Source organism: Sturnus vulgaris, chromosome 2 (assembly GCF_052056855.1).
Source record: "Sturnus vulgaris isolate bStuVul1 chromosome 2, bStuVul1.hap1, whole genome shotgun sequence".
In the NCBI taxonomy this organism is placed as follows: domain Eukaryota; kingdom Metazoa; phylum Chordata; class Aves; order Passeriformes; family Sturnidae; genus Sturnus; species Sturnus vulgaris.
Genome location: NC_142244.1, coordinates 25,498,012 through 25,519,135, shown reverse-complemented (window position 1 = coordinate 25,519,135; position 21,124 = coordinate 25,498,012). Strand labels below are relative to the sequence as shown.

Genomic DNA, 21,124 nt, shown 5'->3' with positions numbered 1-21,124 from the left:
GTATGGAAATGGGGACAACTAAAGAAAACCCTGTTCCCAATCTGGTGGACAGGCTGAAGAGTGACTAATACTCTGACAACTACACCATAGTACTGTGTGACATGGTCACAATTGTACGGCTCGGTGGGAGTGGGTGGCAGGGGCAGGAGAGGAAAACAGAGACCTTGTGTGGTGACTGAGCAAATCCTGCAGACTCCCTAAACTCCAGTCTTGCATTTCCCCATATATAGAGACAAAAGCAAGCCAACTACCTCGTCTCTCACCTTAGAGAAGCTTGGGCTCTGAAAGGCTGCATCTCTCCCCATGGGACAGGGTGAGAGGAGGAGCAAGGCACTGCTGCTTCCCCTGCCAGCCAAAGTGCAGACAAAGCAGCCCTTCCTGAACAACTGTCTCAGAAATCTACTTTCCATACTGGCCTGAAAGAAGAAGAAGATGGATTCCAAATATAAGGGCTGCTATATTATCACTTGGGAGGGAGGATCTTTGGCCTGTAGTGAAATGGGAGTAAGTCCTAAATTTTTTGCTGATCTCGATCTCCCCTTCTGCCAGAGTTTGTAGTGAACACTTCCAGAAGGTGCTGGGTTTTAAAGATGTACTTTTGGCATGCTGGATTACATTTCACAATGATTCTTATATCATGGCTGTAATCAGCCTTTGCATGCCACATTGCAACAATCTTCTTTGCAGACATGCAAGAACAGGTGGGTGGCAAGTCATGAGGCAGTCACTCACAATTAAAATACCTCAGAAATATAATATCCCTTAGCTTGTCATTCCTCACAGATCACTGCCCAATATGTGTGGTGAGTGTGGAATGGGCTATCCATGCACCACTGTAGGATAGGGTTATTAAAAGCCTTGATAAAATACACATGAAAGGTGAATTGTAGAGTGGGAGGAGGAAGAGGGTGAATTAAGGTTCCCCAAGCAGGCTTAGGCCTAAGTGTTTGCCAACAAGTGAGTGCTTAACTTGGCAACATTAATAACACTCTTTTATGGTAGGTTTATATATGAGCAAGAGGGAAGATGAATCACATTGCAGAAATAAAGTCAAGCACTCAACGATGTTGAGAATTGGTTTGGCTGGTTAAGGAAATAAAGGGCCCTTCAATCAGGGAGCAGAGAGCTAATTGTCTCATTAGCTTATCTGCCTGGGTTGTATTCCCCTGAGGACAGGGTGGAAGATGGAAAGGAGACAAATGAAATAAATGAAGCAGTCCTTTGGGAGGAGGATTTTCCTTAAGAGCAAGGACTAGTGGCTGTACTGCAGTATGCCTGGCTGCAATGGCTTCAGGGCTTGTCTGCTTTAAAAGGTGAACCTTGGAAGGTGGTGGAAAATACCCTGGAACAAAAAAATTTGGGGAGGGGTGAAGGAGCATGACTGGGGAGAACCCTCTCTCTGCTTCAAGCATCCCTGCCCTACTCTTTCCTCATGTGGTTTTAGCACCTTAACGTCATGGTACTATGGTTTTCATATTGAGAAGTATTTAGCAGACTTGAGACACCAAGCTAATAGTAATACCAGAGCCTCTTGGCAAAGCCACTGGGGATCAACTTGCACTGGCATATAGCATCCTCAGAACAATAGTATCCATGAGATATTTCCATAATTCAGTATATAGCTTTGGGAATTACCATTCATATTGTGCTCAATCCTGCAAGGTGTTCTAACACTACTTTAATACCAGGGAGCAATGTAACACAAGGGGCCTTTCCATCAATTTTAAAATAAGATCTTTGCACCAGCAAGTTTATATTCAACAAAACATATCTTCTGTGTTTTTTCATGTCTGCAAATCTACTTGCATGCTTCAAATGACTTCTTGCGTTTTTTTTTTCTTTTCCTTTTTTTTCCTCTTGGAAAGGGAGTATTTCTAGGGTTGCTTCAGAGCTTCCAGAGAAGGTGTTGGATGCTGAATCACAAGATTTATTCTGCCACTACAACTAGCAGCAGTGTCTTTTGGAATAGCTGCTCTGGTGAAACTTCGTTGCAAATGCTCTTGTTAAAACTGGAAGGAAGTGAATTTCAAGTGCTGTGCTGTTCTGCCTACAAGCCCTGAGGCTTTGGGAAGAGGAGTTATCAGGAGATGCATTCCAATACAGACCTTCACCCATCTTGGGAGGTTTGCTGAATACCCGCCTGCTGAATTTAAGCTTACTCCTGAGATAATATGGCATTAGTCCTGGTAGGCATAATCTTATAAACTTATAGGGAAATACAGAAATAAAAGGAACTCTTGTAGATACCAATAGCTGTGAGTCAGGCTTTCTATGAGTCAATGGATGCTGACTGCTGAGATAATTCTTTGACCTACATGTTGCTGTGGAACCTGGAACTGCATCCAAGCTTCCTGGTATTGTCCATCACAATCATTAGACAGCCCAAGATCATCTGCTTCTTTGATGTGAAATTTAGTGTTCTGTTATGGGGTAGGAAGTATAAAGTGGGGATCCATTCAAATCTGAGGCTGCTCACAGCAGGAGCTGTCTAATTCCACTGATTTCATCAAGTCTGTTAAAAGCTCTCAGCCTTTTAAGAGCTGGTTGTAAAAATCCATCCGGAGATGGGACAGTGCTTAAAATTGTGACCATGGTCTCAAAGAAAAATCCTTTAGGACAAGGGATTCTTGGGAGGTTTTCTCAGAGATGTCATCCTCATCCATATTGCTTATGAAAGTTATGTTTTGAAAACTGGAGTGCCCATGCTGTGGATGTCCGTGGAATGGAAGAGATGTCCACAAGGGAAGCTGGTGAGGAATAGCTGCTTTGCCCTCTCTTCCCATGCTGAGAGCCTCTCAGAAGAATACATACCTGTTTCTATGCCATATTCACTGTTTTCTTCCTACTCATGTAGGTGTCTGTTTCTATCTCTCTAAATCCCTTTGCCTTTTCCAAAGAGGAAAATGTCATGATAACAGGGTGTGTGGGGGTAATACAGGCTTTTGAAGTCTGCAACCATATTGGGCTGTCATCCAGCCCACCACCGATCTCAGAGGGAATGAATTCACCATCTGTAGGAAGTCTGTGTCTCACTGCAGCCATCTGTTAAGCTCCTCAGCCCACTTGCACTCTGAACAATGGCAGTGCCTTTCAGAAAACCTGTAGGAGAGCATCTCTCCCTCCTTTGGGTGACAGTGTACTCCTCTTAAGACGAGTATCTGTGGTTCTGCAAGAGACACAGCTTTTTGTGGCAGAAAAAGTGTTTGTGCTCCCAATCTGAGCATCATAAAACACGTGAAGAGCTGAGCATGGATACCTTGAGGTTATTGTGTTTCTGGGACTACTAACTTTCTCATCATCTATGGAATGAGGAAGATCTTGTAACCTGCTCAACTTACTATGCGTGGATGGTTCTTCTCAACCTTCTGTTTCAGCAGGACAAAACAACATGAATACCACCAACATCAGCAAAGGTCCTGCTCTCCTTCACTTAGAGAAGACACTACAGATGAAATCTTGGCAGCACCATGCTGCTGGCTTCAAAGTGAAATTTATGCACAGGCCCTGCCTACTCTCTTATTCTGATCCATGCTTCAATGGGAATCATTTATCAACCAATCTCTTAATTCCTGCAAGCACTCCTATTTGCCTCTTGTGCTGTAAACTTCCAGACAACGGGGTATAAGTACTCACTGATCTCCAATGTCACAGAGGCAATCTAGATACTGCCCTTATTAAAAGGCTTAGTCTGCCACAAGCTTATGAAACCAGGCTATTTTTTCAGAGGCTTTTCATTAAGGGATGACTTAATTCAGGCATGTCTTTTCAAATTAATTACTGCACTGACCAGTCATCTGCTTCATCTTCATGGAGCTAAATCAGAAAGTTCCTCTGTCTGGTGGTGGCTTCTCTCCAAAGGCAAGGACTTCATCTGGACCCGACACCAAAAGCTGAAACAGCTTCAGAGATAGGGCTACCTAATTCCCCTACTCCCATGTGTCTTCCTGGCATCAGCTGCCTCCTAAGAGCTGCTTAAAAAAACACGTGATCCCTGGATTTGCAGCGTGTTCCCAGATTTGCTAGGTAATTCCTGTCTTCTTCTACCCACACACACTACTTGCCAGACTCTGAAAGAAAGAAGGAAAGCTTCTCAATTAACATTTAAGAGAGAAACTTGCCTTTATTTCTGGAACAGGAATTTGCTCTTTTTGCCATTGTTTCACCACCTCTGTCCTGTGGTGGAGTCCATGTGGGAAGAATCTCTCTTTTTTATCATCTCACCTGCTGCTACCTAAACTTTGCAATCTTAATTCCAGGCCCAGGGCAGCTGTCTTTTCAAATTCTAGTTGTGGAAATGAAGTCCTCACAAAAGACAACAGAGGGGAAAAGACTCGGATATAAACTGTACAGGGAAGGAAAATCTGTTGCCAGCCAGGAATAGGCTGGCAGGAATAGGGCTTTCCTTGCAAAGGGGAGAATGCCCTGATAGAGATGTCTTCTGCCACTAAATACTACTGTAAACAGGGAAGTTTTACAGTCAAAGTGTTCTGTCAAAGAACTGTCAAGGAGTCAGACAAATATTTAAAGAAGCAGATTTCCTCCTGAGTGTGAAGAAACACTTGACAGTGCAGCTTGGTAGCTTCCAGCCCTAGGGACAAATATGCTTGTCAACCCTGTATCCAAAGGCCATTGAGAGACAGAAAAGAAGTGAAAACAAGGAAAACAGCCAAAAAATTCCTGCATCCAAGTAATCACGCATGGACAAGAGTCGTATAGCTATGGTAAGTCTTTGTAGAAATAGGTCCTTCTCTCTACAGTCTTCCTGGGGAGCTGTGGGTATGCATGTAGAAGATCAGCTCCTCTACTAGCCACACTCTGCAGGGAGGCAAAGCTACATACAAAGTTGAACCCAGAGGGCTCTAGCACATGCACCATTACCTTGGGAAATACTCAAAGATATTCCTATGGATTTACATGCAGATTTTTTCCATTCCAGACACTGAAACTAGTGAACATGCACTCTGAAGGGGTCTCCTGCTGTAGAGGAAGGAACTTTGTAGAAACAAATGGGCCACATCAAATATCTCCAAATGAAATGAATTTCTAAACTTACCTGGGTGAGTAGGACAAAAACATTTGTCTCAACAGACCTGTCAGGTAAGTAAATTGTCCTGTATTTGATAAAGAGCTCATGCATCCTAAGGAGCTGAAATCCAGGTCAAAGCTACACCTATGCCCCTGGCTCAGAGATGCTTGTCTAACTCTTGTCCACTTTTGACACTGTGGTGTGACCCAACCAACCAGCCATCCAAGGATGCGAAGAAAAGATGCTTACATTCTTCCTTTCTGTATGAGATTTCCCTTTCCCTAGACATTTATTTGAACCTCACACTTTCCCCAGACCTTGCAAGAGAAACACAGTTGTGAGTCTGGGCTCTCTCCTCTGTAAACATCAGCTGTGGGAATTTTAAATATTGTCCCCTTTGGCTATGCTGTCTGTGGAGATTAGTAATCTTCTCCTTTCCCTGTCTCCCCCCATGCGAGAGCCGGGTGCTCCAGCTCCTTCCAAGCCACTGACCTAGTTCTCCCTGTCCCCAGGGATGGGCTATGAATCCAGGTCCATCCCATGCCAAAGACTGTGCCAGTACAAGGGCAGGATGGATGCTGCCTGTGGATTGATAACACAAGCAGCAGCAGCAGCAACAGCAGCAGCACAGTGCACACAGATTTAAAGTGGATTTGAATATGGGCTCTTGAAAAATATGAGATAGCGCACAATATGTTTTCCTTGGTGCTGTAATGTATTTCAAATGCTCACTTCCATCTCCTGCACTTTAATTAGCATGAAAATTGGCCAGTTCTACAATCTCTTCAAATACATTTGGTTTGTTACCGGATATATTGCAAAAATAGTTACATGCAGGGAGGCCAGGGCCTGGGGGTGGGATACCAAACACTCCCCATTTTGGTCTAACTCATTACTAACCTGTTTTGTGAGAAAGCAGGCTGGTGGATTCAAGTTCAGTTTTTGGTGAGAAAATCACCAGAGAAAACCTAAGTACATCAAACAGTATCTTTGGCTGCTGGGCTGAGGGGCTGCAGTAAGAAGGCAGGAAGGCAGGAAAAAATTGAAACTGTTCACATCCTGCTTTCTCCCTAACCCGAGGGAAGACGATCGAAGAAGATGTCAGGATGCTCTCTGGTCCTGGGGACAGGTTCCTCCATGATCCCCCAGCTATCACTCCAGCCAGCAGGACTATCTCTATAGCTGTCTGCTGTCTATATTTAGCTGTCTGCTGGAATTATGATGAGACACTGCTGCAGGAAGGAATTGCTCATCAAATGTATTCCTGGGTTTTGTAAGGTAGTGAAAAACAGCCTACCTTGTCTAACCCCAGGCTCAGACTGTTTCCAGGATTATAATTTCCAGTGTCTCTAAAATGGCTGGTAGGTGGCTCACATACATTTTTCCCCCCATATATTGTACCCACAATGTTGCTGGCTTCCCCAGTATGGGGGCTACAATGTGAACTGGGGTTCCTGAGTTCGCCCCACAAATGTAGCTGTGTTGACACAAATGAGAGGAGCAGCATAGGGCTGGGAGGGCAGGAAGGTACGGCAGCCATCACAGCAGCTGGGAGATGCTGTGCCTAAATATTTTGTGATGGCAGTCATTCAGTCAGATGATTTGTAGCTGGGCTCCCCTTTCTTTATGGTACTCTAGAGACATTACTTCTGCCTGTGGATAAAAGCCAGTATTGCCCATGTCTTTTCAAACGTGCTCTTGGCTGTAGTTTGCAGTTACTCTCCATCTCTGGGCCAGCCTTCTCCCCTTCCATGCACTCCAGAAACCCCTAGGCTAGTACCACCAGACCCTATTTCCCTCCTTCCCAAGCCCATGGTGTTGCATGGGATGCCAGGGTTGCCTTGCCCCAGCTCATGAGAGGCTGAGACGGATCCCTGAACCCCACAAGGACTGGAGAGAACACCTGGCTGGGCATGCTGTGGGCACTGTCCCCTCAATTGCACATGGTGAGGAACACGGACAGTAAGGAGGAGGATGGGCTTTATTCTTCCTGCTAGAAATTGTTCTTCCCAGCCTCCTCCTGACACTGCCAAGGAGGAGAGAAAGAGATGGCAAAGGGGAAAGGAAGAAAGGTCTCAGGAGACTTCTTGAAGCTGCTGGCCCATGTCCCTGGTCAGACACGAATTTCCAGTGGGCTATGGAGGTGCCCCAGGAATTCCCTCGTGTATTTTCCCAGTGCTTTCAGAGGTTAAGGATGGTAGAATTTATGTTTTGTTAGGATGGTGGAGAAGAGAGAATTTTGGGAGTCTTGAGGAGGAGCTGCAACTCCCTTGTAGCATCACTATATGCAAATGCAGGTAATTTAATGGAAATATATGTAATTTTATGCAGATTTAAAAGCTATTGACTTTCTGTCACAAGATGTTGGCAGCTATGGTATTTGTTTGAGTCTCTTTTTTTCCCTTTTGAGTTTTTTTTTTTTTTTCTTTTGGAACTTAAAAGAATTAAATATTCATAGAAACATTTCTATGAGTCACAGGGAGATAGTACATCAAGCTGAAAAATTCAGATGTGTATCCAAACTTTCTCAAAGTGCTTTGGGATAGGACGTGGGAGCAGCCAGTTTTCAGATGCAGTCTGTAGAAAAGCCTTTTCCACCAGAACTTAAATTTGGGCTTATGGTGACCCAGCAACTTTTCTAAGAATAAATATGGCTTATTCTTGTTTAGCCAGAAAGAAGCAGAGAAAAATTAAGTGGAAAGCAAAGGAGAGGTTGGTCCAGCTTTTAGCACAGAAGCAAGTCACGGGCATTGAGTGCTTTGCCGTTGCTTTTTGCAGCTTTCTTTGTATTGTCTGGAGCTGGAGCTTGCTTTCAAGACTCAGGACAGTGCATAAAAGATCAGAAAGGATTTGATCACTTAGGAACAAAACAGGTGTCAAAGTAGAGCTGCATTCCATTTTTATTTTATCCCTGATGCATTTGCAGGGTAAGTTCCCTTCTCTGGAAGCTGTTGGATAAAAACCTGAACTTCTAAATAAGTATTTTAGGATAGGTGGCTTTGTGCAGTTTTAGGTGACTTAAAAACCATGTCAGTTTCTTGTTGGATCACTGCTCACCTGTGGCAGAGAGCTGGACTAGATGGTTCCCCACTTGCAGGACATTCTCCAAGAAGTCACAGGGATCTTTGGGAGTCACTCCCTTACTTGGGTGGAAAGCCCTGAACTTTATAGTCTTACAGGCTTGATGCAAAAGTCATGTATTTTTAAGAGGTGGTTTGAGAATGGCTAACATAAATTTTCTGAGATAGCACTAATAGAAAGGAGGCCTTTACAGCTGGCTGAACTGACATGAGTTAATTTTTTCCCATTTGAATGTTTGTTTTTAACGGTGCTGAAGATAGTATTCTGTTTTAAGACTGAAGTATTAAACATGCTTAGAACTCTTGCCTGAATTAGTGTTTATCTGCTAACTAAACCTAATGAAAAGTAAATAATGTACAGCAAGCCTTAATAAAGCCCAGACTCACTATATCCTTCTCCCCTTGATTAGAGTATCATGTATTGTCTGGAATAAACTTTGGGATTAAATAACGGGAAATATGTTGTTTCTTTTTTTAACATCTTGATTCAAGATGTGTCTAACCACACACTCTGTAACATTTGTCCTCTTTTGACTTCCTAGCTGGTGAGACTTTTTAACAAGTTAAGGAATTTGCATCTTGTAATGGATTGACCCTGACTGGATGCCAGGAACCCACCAAAGCTACTCCATTACTCTCCTGCACAACTGGAAAAGAACAGGGGAAAGAAAGTATAGAAAAAGATCCATGAATTGAGATAAGGACCAGGAGAAATCACTCACCAACTACCATCATGGGCAAAACAGACTAAGGCTGATATTAATTGAATTTACTGCTAACAAAATCAGAGCAGCATAATGAGAAGTAAAATAAACCATTAAAAACACCTTGCCCTCCATCCTTCCCAGGCTCCATCTCCTCCCCCTCAGTGGCACAGAAACACAGGGAATGGGGGTTATGGACAGTTCACCATATCACAGAATCACAGAACCACTAGGTTGGTTCTAAAGAAGAGACCTTTAAGACCATTGAGTCCAGCCCATGCCCTAACACCTCAACTAAACCATGCTCAGAGAGAGGGGTCCTTGCCTTGCTCCAGCATGGAGACACCTCCATGACCTTCCTCAATGTGAGTTCCTCCTAAAGGCAACAGTTCTTCATGAACTGCTCCAACCTGGGTCACTTTTCCAAGGGATGAGTCCTTCAAGATATAGCCTGCTTCAGTGTGGGTTCCCCACATGGTCACAAGTCTTGCCAGCAAACCTGCTCCACCATGGGCTTCTCTCTTCATGGATCCACAGGCCCCTGATAGGGGCCTGCTCCAGCATGGGCATCCCACAGGGTCACATCTCTGTCTCAGGTATCCACCTGTTCCAGCATCCATAGGCTGCAGGTGGATCTTTGAACTTCAATGATCTCCATGGGCTGCAGGGGCACAGCTGCTTCACCATGGTCTGCACCACAGGATGGAGGGAAATCTCAGCTCCAGCACTTGGAAGACCTCCTCTCCTTCCACACTGACCTTTGTGTCTGCAGAGCTGATTCTCTCCCATACCCTCACTCTGCTCTGCTCTCCTCTGACTGCAATTACAACTCCACAAAACTTTTGTATTTCTTCTTAAATATGTTATCACAGAGGCATTACCAGCATCTCTGATGGGCTCAGTGGTGGGTCTATCTTGGAGCCAGCTGGCAGTGGCTCTGCTAGATATGAGTGAAGCTTCTGGCAGCTTCTCTCAAAAGCCATCCCTGTAGCCCCCCTGGTACCAAATACTGGCCACACAAACCCAATACACATCTGGATCTGAACTTGAGACCCTCTGATACTTGAGGTAGAGAAGTCTGTGATGATTGGTGTCATGGATGGTGTAAACTGCTAAGTTTGGACTGAGATTTTTGCCTAATATTTCAAACATGCCAAGCCTTAAGTGGCTCAGCCTCTGCTTTTGGATCAAGGAAATTCTTTATTGTTTAACTTTACAATAGAGAGAAAATGTTCTAGCCATGAATAACCTACCTTTCCTAGCTTTTATAAAAGCTGCAGTGTTTTATTTTTATGTCTCCATTGCCATGGAAGTTGGCACAGAACTGACCTCCTGAACTGTTCTTTGTTTCAGTTCCATTTTTAAAGATATGTTTTCTGCCATCAAAAAAAACCCAAACAAACAAAAAAACCCCAAACAAACAAACAAAAAAACCCCAGAAACAAACAAACAAAAAAAAACAACCCCAAAAGAAACCCCAAAAGTAAAAAGTATCAGAACATCAGTTGAAAATAACTCTCTGCTCTAGTATTTTCCGGAATACAGCTTCAGAAACAGTAGCTCTGAATGACATGGGTCTCATCACCTACCCTAATAAATTGCTAATTCTGAAATATGCATCTTCAACAGCTACTTCACTTCTGATACTTTTTTCGGTGTAAATGTCATCAAATGATTTATTTTCTGCTTGAGCCTACCTGCAGCTGCCCATTTCTGTCTGTGGAAACTCCTCACTTCCTACCATCCTGTCAAACAATTCAAGAAACGAAATAAATCTTGTGCCATATTGAAAATGTAAGGGTTGTGTATATGTATTATCTAGTCAGGCTATAGTATTGCACCTTATATGTCCCAATGGTTTTGTGAGGTGTTTTCATACATGTGATTAACAATCAGAACCTCTCACATACTAAATTTATCTGAATGCAATTGTCATCCCCTTGAAAAAACCTTTTTTTTCCCCTCAAAACATTTATCGTAGTCATAGTTCTATATATGCAGCAGCAGCAGAGTAGTCCTGTCTTCCTCATACAAGTCAAATTCCAGACCTCTTTCCAGAGCTCCACTTTGGACACAGAATATCTTTCAGGAGCAGAAAAGATTTTACACCTGTATGGCTGGTCATTGCTTGGCTAGGCAAACACAGAATACATCTGCAAGAGACAGGATCTCCCACACTGCAGAGTACATGTGGAGAAATGGAGAAATGTCTGCATGAGAAGTCACCGAGAAGACACCATCTAAAGGAGAGGTAACAGCCAAAATAAAACTTATACACTCTGTGATAAAGGCTGCTTGAAGCAGAAATGTCAGGGGTTTTGGTTGGGTTTTTGTTATTGCTGTTCCTCTTGTCTATATTTGAATACATGCTAGTGAATGTGGGTTATTTGTTTTAAAGTCTCTTTCTTCCTTATCAAGGGCTGTCTTCTGACTTCACTCTGTGTTTTGCTGGAAAGATGCATTTAGTAATGTAAATGTGATTTTTCCCTGTGGCAGCTGCAAAGAATGGCACAATTCTGTCTGTGCTTGCATTTGTAGCACATATTTGCACAGAAAGACAGCAATTGATGGATGGGAGGGATGGCTCAGGGATTTTTACTATGTTGTGCTGCCATCCTTTCAGCTCTAGGACATCCATCTGCACACAACCCTGGATGAGTTTCAGTGTCCAACTAGAGGAGCAGCAAAGCTGGCAGGAGCAAGTAGGCAAAACGTAAGAATTTTATTTGATACTGAGCCTTCACAAGCTTGCAAACGTTTCTCTTTCCTAAATGTTGGTATGAAAAGTTAAATGCAATGCGAAATTCCTCCCTTGCATGTAGTTCCTTGGCATGCAATGAGCTAATGGAATTTAAATGATGGACCCTGCCTATCAATCAATTTTTGAAGCCTTATCTGTGATTTTGAAGCCTTCTGCAGTGATTCTTCAAAAAAACAGACCTGTTTCACAGATCTGGAGAAGACTCGGTTCATGCTCATCCCTTGGCACCCTCCAGTTTGTCCCAGAGCTTAGGTGCTTCCAGCACAGCATCCTGCAATCTCATCATGGGTTTTCTTGCTGGGGTAAGCTGACTTCACTTCAATGAACTGGGAAGCAGGATGGGGTGTTCCTTTTGTTGTGCCATTAGGATGCACAATTCCAAATATGCGGTCCTGCTGTACCGTTGTGAGACCTTCTATGGAGCCACATTAAGTGGGGACTGTAGGCACTATGAAAGATATAGGAAATCCTGTGAGAACCAGAGATTAAAGTGGTTAAAATTCCCTAGTACAATTTCTCTGCTTCTTTTTCCCAAGAGAAATCAAAGCCCATGGGGTCTTTTCAAGGCCTATACCTGACTATAAGAATTACAGGGGTTTTGTTTTCCCTCCAGTGGAGGAATGGAAACCATAGTATGAACCTAAGATTAATCACAACAAACCAGCCACTCATGGCTAGAATACTAACTATGGAATACACAAACACGGCTTTTGTGATCAATTTGCAAGGGTGGTTTTTTAAAGGGGGGGGGGGGAAGCCCTGCCAAAAATGCATTGAGTATTTTCAAATAATGAGTACATTTGAGGAAATTTTGATTTTGCTCAGGGACCATCTGTGAGCAGAGAAAGGGACTAAATTCTTTTGGCAAATTACTGGCTGCAAATTATTTTCTCAGCACTACTTATGAACGTTGTAACTGCACAGCTGAAAATGTATTATTAAGCTGAGAACTGGGGGTTTAGGGACCACAGGCTGTGAATTCTTTTCTTTTAGGTGTTTTTTCAAGTGTTCCATGGCACAGGAGACACCTTCAACTGGAAACATCATGAGGTTCAAAAGGAGAACCACATGCTAAAGTACTACAATATGATGGACAAAGATAAGTTTTAGTGCATATTCATATGGAAGCATCTGCAGACGTTTAAGTGTTGGGGTTTGGATACAAAAATGAACTATCTGAGCTGCTGATGTAGAAAGACATTGTAAATAATATATGCTTAATGTATTTGAAGCAGGAGAATTTGATATTTGGGAGCTCAATTGGTTGCTCAGTGCTGGGAATGCCATGGCGAGCAAAGTCCTCAGACAGGCGCTTCAGCAAGGGCTGATCTGAAGTTATGGAGTGAAGTGGAAGTTTCCTTGCTGGCCCCTTCGTTTCACCAGGGTGGAGAAGTGAGATGGATGGTGGAATTTCAAAATGGTCCACGGCCCATCAGTGTGCTGGATACCACTTCCAGCTTGAACACAGTTGCATCTCACAGTGGGTGGCTGCTGCCAACCCTGTGCCTGGCCTTGTACCAACCATTGTTCCCAGAGCCATGATTTAGTGAAATAAAACCTGAGACTATCCACTCTCAGGATTCAGTTTTTTGAAATATGGTCTTGACATGGAACTGAAATTAAAACCCTAATTCTTGAAAAATGTTTTCTATTAAAGAATATTGTGGGGAAATGATTTTGTGTGTGTATTTAACACTTGCTTCAATACGTATTTTATTTTGATGAAAATGAAGTGTCTTTCATTTAACATGTTTCTTCTTCTGTTATATAATGTGCCAGAGAATACATTTTCTAGAATTATCTAAAGAAAAATAATCTTGGAGATATTTCCCCTACTCCTCGCTTCCCCCAAGAAATTCTGGCTACACTGACCTAATTTCATGTCACTTTTTTATTTCAGAGAAACAGCAAGGCCTGCTGTATAAAGCCCTATAATCACCACTTGCTCACTTTACTGTAACCAAAAAAAAAAACCAAAACCAAAAATCAGATTGCATGATGTAAAAGAATCCCATTATATTTTAGTTAATGGAATCCAGGAATACTTTAATTAAGATGGATGTAGACCAAAATGTCTGCTTGAAGACCTCAGAGATGTTCAGATCGCAATACAAATTTTGCAGATTAGTTTGAGCTTTGGAACACCATTTCCAGCTCTTGAAGCTTTGGCTGAGGCCTGATGGGTAGGGGAGTGAAGGCAAAATTATCTCACCTGTCTCTCATATGTGACTCCTATGCCTTCCTCTGTTGTAAGATGGTCTTTCTACCATTAGGGACAAGAGCCTGGGCTTGCCATACAGGATCAGAATCATCACTCATTTCCTAACCTAAACAGGTCTGAACTGGTCTTTGTCCTCATTTGGCATTTTAGTTGATTGCAGACTGAAATATTGAAACATAATCTAAAATTAAGACTAGTTTGTAGTCCTGTGTAGATGATTCGGAGAATTACCAGAGACATTCCAAAGACTGCTAGTTTAGCCTGAGTTGCAAGAGTTGAAGATTATGTTAAAATGGAATGCAGCAAGGCTGTACAAAAAGTTTTCTGTTTTAACTCCTTGAATTTACTGACTATCATCCACACCCTTCCCCAAAGACCAAAATATCTTTCTTTTCTCTTTTGTCTTTCTTTTCTTTTCTCTTTGACTCCTCTCTTTCATGCTCCCTCTCTTTCTTCCTTTCTTCTTGTTCTTCCTTGATTTCTTGCAGAAATGGACTACTTAATTTCTTTCTTCCCCACACAGGATTTCAAGTCCTGAGAGGCTTCTGATCCATGAAAGACTTCATAGGAGGAGGTCATTTACTGATTCAAGGGGCATATATAAAGATAATTTTGATACTAATAATAGTCTATCCACAGCTTTGAGGGGATGAATATCCCTTCTGGGACCTTACTTCCACTCTGCAAAAAATGACTTCACTCCTGTGAAACAATGTAGATCCTCCAAAAAGAGTGAGGAAGAAGAAGAGACAGAACCTGAAGCAATCAAGTGAAAAAATGTGAAAATTCTGGGAAGAGTAGGGAGAGAGAGGACAAAGAAATGAGAACAATTAGGGAGACATAGGGACTTGGGAAGCAAGGGGGAAAGGGAGAAAAAGTGACAGGAAAGATCATAAAAGAAAGGGGAAATAGTGACAGCATGTGGGCACAGGAAATTAATGTAGTGGATGAAGAGAAAGCAAAGGGGTATGTGTATGCGTGGAGGGAGAGATTAAAAGAGGCAGTAAGGGAAAGAAGTGAAGTTGTCTAACACGCAGAGATGGGAAGTGACATGTTTGTGTGAATTCAGAGGCTGCTCAGCCCGGCTGCACTCTGGTTTCTACCCTTTGATCAGCTGCATGGCAGGCTGGTGTCAGATCAGAAAGCAAATGAGATGATAAAGCGGCTGAAGCTGCAGTGAGTTTAACAGCTGCAGATTGGCAGGAGGTGGGAGGTAGGAACTGTTGAACGAGGTAAATGCTCCCTGTGCTTTAATTCACGGAGTCCTGGCAGGGAATGCAGCTGCATCCTCTGCCGAGAGGTTGCAAATGGCTAGAGCAAGAAGCTGCACTGCTCTGGTCACATAAAACTCCTGCCTCGATGTGCTGGTACCGCTGTCAGCCTCACTCTTGACAATTGCAAGCCTGGTTGAAGCATCAAAGAGGGTTAGTGGGCTGACAGCATGATTAAAAATATCGATGCCTGCTTTAGCTCTGCTTGCCTTCCAGCTTTTGGGTTTGCTGTGGCTAGCAGAAATGCAAGAAACTGTGAGGAGCTTTTCTGCGGCTGGCATTTCTGTATTAGGGATAAAGGGGCAGAAAAGAGACGCTTTTCTCAGGGGAGAAACAGTGACTATCTTATTTACCACCTCGAGCTGTCACTGGGGTTGGCACTGTATTGGGAAACTCCTGCTGCCTTGGAGGAGGGAGGAGTGGGAATGATTGGTCTGTGAGTGGAAACTCAGGACTGAAGAGGAAAGAACAAGGATCACCAGCAGGCACTTCGATTCAGGCACACACTGATTGCATTGCAATTTTCTGTGACTGCCAGTGTAATGTCCAAGCAGAAGGCTTGGAGGCAGGGCCCAGGTCTGGGATGGAGTCAGTACAGCTAACAGGAATTGCATAGAGATGGAGCTGATGTTTTCTGCAAGGTGTAGCAGGGGGGTTTATTGATCCTGATCACTCACACGTGTGTAAGGTGCCTGGAGGCATTACCATCATGATCCATACAAACCCCTTCCCTCCAGTGTTCAGTGACTCTGCCTTGTCTTCCCAGTGCCCCTGGATGGTCTACATTAAGGCAATCCATGAGAATGTAAGCCCTGTTGCAATGGCACTCACAAGGATCTACTCACAACTGGTTTGGGGATGCATGGCTGTGAAAAGAAGATGCTAGGAATGAGGACTACTTCTTCCAACAGATTCCTCCTCACCTTGGAAAATCCTTGTCTTCTCCCATCAAGGAGGGGCAGGCACCTGTCCTGACATTGTTATTGATAGGGCAGACAAATGTTCTGAGAGTCGGTAGTTTCATATCTCTGCCTCATATTTTCTAGCTTATAAAATGGAGTTTAAATTTCCCATCTTTGTTGCTCTGCAGACCCTTACATTGCTTTATCTTCCTGGTAGCAGATTATATTCTAGGCAAGCCGTTCCTGACTCAGAAATCCAAGTATTCTAAACACTTACCAGCACAGATGTTGGGCTTTTGACAGCTCCATCATGCCATTTCCAGAATCAGGATTTCTACAGTGATGTTCTGGGGGTGGAGGTTGAAAGAAGTTTAGGATATCACAGAACTAATTAAATGCAAACTAGGCTGCCTGCAGAAAGCTGTGTGTGCTGGTTGCTATGTTTCTGGCAGGAACAGGCTGAGAGAAGGGGGGTTGAAGAAGGGCTGTTTGTTTTTTTTCTGTTTAAAATGAAGATGCCGACAAAGTTCTGGTTACTCATCAGCCTTTGAAAGGTAGATGAGATGTGAAATTCTTGCAGCCATAGAAATAAGAAAAGTGAGAAGATAGAGTTAAAATAGATCAACGTACAGATACATTAAATCAGAAAGGGGAGAGAGGTTTGCTTATTTTCATACGTATCTCTGCATTTACATATGCTTTGACTTCCAGATTGTGCCCAAATAATATGGAGGTTTTGTGGTCTCCTTTCCAATGACATCCTTGTAAACCACCTTGAAATAGAAATCTTCAGAGCATGTGAGTCGTGACAGAAACCTACACTGTGCCCATGTCAGCACCCCAAAAGCAGTGAAGTTCACAAAGACCAGCAGAACTGGGTTTCTTTTTTGAAGGGGGAAACTAAAAGAATTAAATGAGCATGCAAACACACATGCATCCAGGCTCATTAAACTTGTCTGTTTTTCATTAGTTCTTGCTGTGGGTAATCAGAGGACATGTTAAGTACAGTTTTCAGCTGCTTCACCTGAGCAACACTTGGGGGGATAATTAAGGACTTGCCTGAGAGAGTAAAGAGAGAGGCAGAAGAAAGAAGGAAGGGAATAAATAAGCTAATTGGGATCACTTCAAGAGTGAAGTTGGCTTTGAAGAACACCCACTGAAGGTATTCAGCTTGCTGGAGTGAATGCATTACTCTAACACCCATGTGGAAATCAATATTGAAGTACCTTGGGCTGCTTTCATATAAACCCTTAGGAAAACATGACAGATTACTTCAGAGAATGGGGCTCCAGTGATACCATGCCGGATCTTGGCACAACCTGGCCAGTGACAGAGGCCAGACAGAACAACAGCCATCAGAGGCAACACGGGGAGCAGAAGGAGTTGTGGGCACCTCGGTCAAGTATTACATTCAGGAAATCCAATCAAACGCAGGACAAGTTAGAGCTGGACTAGATGGTTTGAGATCGATGAGAGTGGCAGTTCTAAATGTGGGCGACAGGGTGCCAGGTGTACTGAATAAGGATGGCCAGGATGATTCAATGTGCCACCTGTCAAAAGCAAGGGCTGTCCAGCCAGCTGGCAACCTCTTCCATGCCATCCCAATGCATATGGGGGTGAGCACTTTATCCTGGTTGTGAGGCAGGATGGCTTGCCAGAAGGCAAGGCTGCCCAAAAGTTGGTCCAAGTGCAAGTAGGGTGTGCTGGCACACTGCAACTGACCTCACAGTGCCGGGGAGATGTGAGTACTGACATATGGCAAGGGTAGGTTGACAGTCCAGAACTTTATCCGCGATGAGTTTTTCTGCATCCCCTTGCTCTTTCTGCCACATAGCTGGCACCACCTGAGTTCCCAGAACACAGTAGCAGGTCCTCTCTTCCCCCTCCATCCCTAACTACAGCTCTATGCCGACAATGTGAGCAATGGCAGTGCCTCAGCAGAGAACTAGGAGCCCAGAAGACAGAAATAATAGGGTGGTTTAAACTCACACTTGGCATGTGCAAATGGTTGAGGGCAGAGACACAGCTACAAAAGGCTTCTGGACATGAGGAGAAAATGTTGCACTGGCACAAGGCATTACAGCGGGTGTGAGAATTTCAGTAGAACACAGTGTCTCCTGCCCTCCCCAAAGTCCCCAGCACAGAAGAAAAGTAGTAAAACTCTGTCTCTCACTCCCTTGTGAAGGCTGCACCCACTGCACAGCCTGAAGCCAGCCTCTTCCTCCTGGAAACCTCTTCCCCTTAATGATAGCACAGCGCTCTAATGAACGACAGTTTCAGTGACAGCACAAAATAAATGGGGAACATTCTCAATCTGAAGTTTGTATTGAATTAAATATTACAGCATTGATTGGGTTATTCATTTAGCATCTCACTCAATAAACATCTCTTGCAGCACATGTTTCTCCATTTATCTTACCTTGTCATGGAACCTGCGCTTACACACCGCGCTTGGCACGGCTGCCTGGCTGAGGAAGGGAGGAGGGAGGATACACAGCCCAGGAAAGCTTAGTTCAGCATTTCTTCCAACGGGAGAGAACTTTGCTTGCGAGTCACAAAATAGACAAGAGCTCTGGTCTGTGGAGGAGAGGTGCTTGCTTCTCTCAGGCCTGGCTAAAGCCAGAACAGGTTTCCAGGGTCTCTGCTGAGCTGTGACTCCAGCTCAAAACTCAGGACAACAGAGACATGGGGAGAGCAAATAACAAGGAGAGCTAATGCAGTGCTGAGGGCTTATCTGTAACCTGTGCACGTTTCTCTAGGGGCTCTTATTTTAATACCCCTGGGAAGTCATTTTTGTGGCTAAAAGAATGCAAAACCTAGTCTGATCCTGTTACTTAATCAGCAAGATTACAAGAGGACCAGAGCTATTTTAAACTTCACTCCTCAGAAAACACTTGCGAAGCTAGAAAGCCCCATAAAAATGTCAATGCAAATGCAAACGCTCAGTGATTTGGGTGTAGGCAGTGAATCCATTCTCCTAGGCACAGAATGGACACAGCCTGTAAAATGCTTGGCAGGCTTTTGGGCTCCATAAGTAATCCAGGAGCCATTCTGGGAGATGGAATGCAATTACTAGGACTAGTTGATACCAATTTATTTAGTAAATGTGCTCTATTCTGCTCAAGATCTGATCATAGCTGCCCAAATTTGTTTGTTGTTTGTATTTGTTCATTGAATTATTTGTGCAGGTAAATTATAGCCTATTAATCATGTTTATTATGACAATGCCTAGGAATTGACCAAGAATGCACCCCCTCTGCCTGCTTTCTGGGTAGTGTGCAAAGACAAAATAATAGGCAATCCCTGGCCTCATTTATGTTTGAATTGAGTGCTTTCATTATTTGCTATTTGTCAGCTGTTGGCTGTTCAAGTCGTTTAGCATCCTTTATTTTCTTTAAAACTGATAGCATAAGCTCTTCAAGTAAGAATTAAATGTTACAAACAAATCACTGGAGCTTTGTTTTTCTTGGAAGGTAGGTGGTGGGTTGGGGCAGTGGAGGTGAGAACATTTACTAGGAAGAGAGAAAGAACAGTTGGACCCCAATTTTTCCTAGTCACTGCTTCCCTTGCTGACTGGGGGAGTGGGAGAGCGGCATGCAGTAATGACCTTGTGTTCCTTCTTCTCCCATTAGGCTATTTTGTTGTATTTACCTTTATAGGAATAATCTAGTGCATTGTAGCTTTAGCTGAGTTCTTATTTGTTTATTTAAATAAAGGAACTCAAAGCTGGTGTCACAGATTTCCCCTTTAAGCTGGGACACTCCACTCTCTAGTCACTGATGTCACTCCTTGGCAGTCCAGATCTTCTGGAACGCTCTTTTTTGCAAAATCCAGGGCTGCTCCATAGGTCTGAAGATGTGCCTTTCCCAGCCGTAAGATGTGTTCCTATAGCATCTGAAGTCTGATAAAGCCACCTTTTTGCTGTCATATTCCCTGCTTCCTACACAGGTTGCAACTGAGTATTTTCCTGAAATCTGTTCTCTGAAGTGACCCTCCAACTTTCCATCATGTTAGACCCTTTGTTTTCTCTGTTATCCATCTCTCCTCCTTGCTTTCATCCTTTTCCATGCCTAGTCTATTCAATTCTCAGCACCTATTAAACATGGATATACAAATCTGTGCCCTGAACTTGATTAAAAGTTTGGGGGTTTTGTGTGTTTGTTTGTTTGTTTGTTTGTTTGTTTAGTGGGTAATTTAGTCTCTAATTTCATCTTGTTCAGATGAAAATACTTGAATTGGAATTCTCATGACTGTCACAGAAGACCAAAAACTTTAAACCAAACTCCTGTGAGGTCCTGCTCACCATAGTTTTCACTTAAAGCTGACCTGAAACAAGATTTTGTGCCAATAAACAACAAAAATGAGAAACTTCTCTGTATAAAATTTTAAACTGGATTTCTACTTTCCACTTGAAACACCACGCTTGAAAGATTTTTCTTCCACCTTGACAACCTAGAACTTAATATAATGGCAAGTGCTATAGTGGCAAGTGCAGTCCTTCAGATCTTCATATTGGGACTGACTTCTAAACAAAACCCTCTCCCAGAGGAGAATGGAGTAAAGCTCAACCCCCACATGGCCCTGCAGCAGCTCTCAAGGCATAAAACTGATTTTTTTTACTTCATTTCCTCCTTAAGTTTTAGTTAGTGAAAATCCCAGGTTCAATTAAGGGAAAGCAATCTCAGTGGGTGTTTTTTGACCCAGCTGTTATTAAGACCTTTGACAACCTCTTGTATTCAACACTATAATTCTACTGGGTATAGAGGCCAGATCCCTAAAGCTTGTATTGTTCTTAGGATTTATGCTTCTTTTTCTCTCTTTTCCTCTGACATACAGCTGACCACAGTGAAGCTTTCTTTGACAGTTTGCTCATGTTCATTATTTATCTTTCCTCCTGTACCTTTGAGCATTCCAGTTTTCTTTCCAGATAAACAGTGATCCTTGGGGAAAGCAGAGTTGAAGCTGAGAAGAGCAGAGGGAGAATTAGTCCCAGAAGATGGTCGTGATCATCTGAGTTCTCAGTTTGAAGATCCGGGCTGTATTCCCTGGTGGATTTGAAATAACTGTAGGTGTGAAAGCTTGACTATAATGCATTGTGGCTTAAATCCTTTTGTATTCACAAACCAGGAGTCACTGTAGCTACAGGCACAATGAAATGT

The 21,124-nt window shown here is 43.2% G+C and overlaps 1 long non-coding RNA gene across 2 annotated transcripts; it reads left to right on the top strand.

Moving 5' to 3' along the window:
* The first annotated feature begins 1,804 nt into the window (after positions 1-1,804).
* LOC148224686 (uncharacterized) lies at positions 1,805-13,724 on the top strand. 2 transcript variants are annotated; one of them, XR_015801202.1, is made up of 6 exons: positions 1,805-4,721; positions 4,937-5,057; positions 8,649-11,061; positions 11,434-11,523; positions 11,633-11,873; positions 12,565-13,724. It is a non-coding gene; the product is annotated as an uncharacterized LOC148224686 (long non-coding RNA). The 2 variants fall into 2 exon arrangements; XR_015801201.1 differs by having other exon boundaries at positions 11,720-11,873; positions 12,565-13,723.
* Positions 13,725-21,124: the final 7,400 nt, after the last annotated feature.